Below are 857 nucleotides of genomic sequence, written 5' to 3' on the forward strand. Positions count from 1 at the left end.
AATCTCCTCAGTGTAGTAGGGGGAGTTGGAGGGTGGGATATAGATTGCACATAAATATACATCTCTGGTGCTATTAACTATGCTTCTGTTGATTTTTATACAAAGGTGGGTTTTTTCTTTTTTTCACTGGTGATCATTTTTATTTTGTGTTTAATGCCAAATCAAGGTCCCCCCCTGCATCTTTCCTATTTTCAACATTGTTTTTTTTACAGAAGGTACACACAATTCAATGTAATCATTAGGCCAATTAGATAGTAAATATGAATGGTTCCATGTTTCATGATATCTAAATTATTTACACTCTTTACAAATTCAGGACCTGTAGTTTTATCCCCAAAAGTTGTAGAATATAAACCCTGAATTTTCCAAATACTAAGTAAGAATGGCATTTGTTTAGATACCAGATCTTTGTTTCACATAGAAATATACAATTGAAAAAGCACACTCTCTTTAGTTGTATTATTGTTGTGGTTGTTTTGTGTTGGGGAGGGTAAATCTGCTGGGTAGAGTGGCGTCTGCGTGGGTGAAGAGTTCCTGATTGGGTGGAGTTTCTTCTGTGCTCAGGTGTGGATGTGCCTGGGCCTAGGGGTGTGTCTTTGAGGCTCTTTGCAAACAGCCACACCCCTCTCTCACTTTTTCATATATATTTTTGAGGTCATACATTTTGCTGGTTTTCATATTCTGGTATAATGCTATATTTTGTAGACTTATTTAAATGAAGTGTAGTTTGGCAGTGATCTGTAAAGGGAAGTTGTGGTAAAACTACAATTGCATTGATGGGCGGCTGTGGCTCAGTGGTAGAGCGGTTGCCTGCCAATTGGAAGATTAGTAGTTCAATCCCTGGTCCTGCAGTCCCA

This window comes from Etheostoma spectabile, chromosome 10, assembly GCF_008692095.1.
Source record: "Etheostoma spectabile isolate EspeVRDwgs_2016 chromosome 10, UIUC_Espe_1.0, whole genome shotgun sequence".
NCBI classification, from domain to species: domain Eukaryota; kingdom Metazoa; phylum Chordata; class Actinopteri; order Perciformes; family Percidae; genus Etheostoma; species Etheostoma spectabile.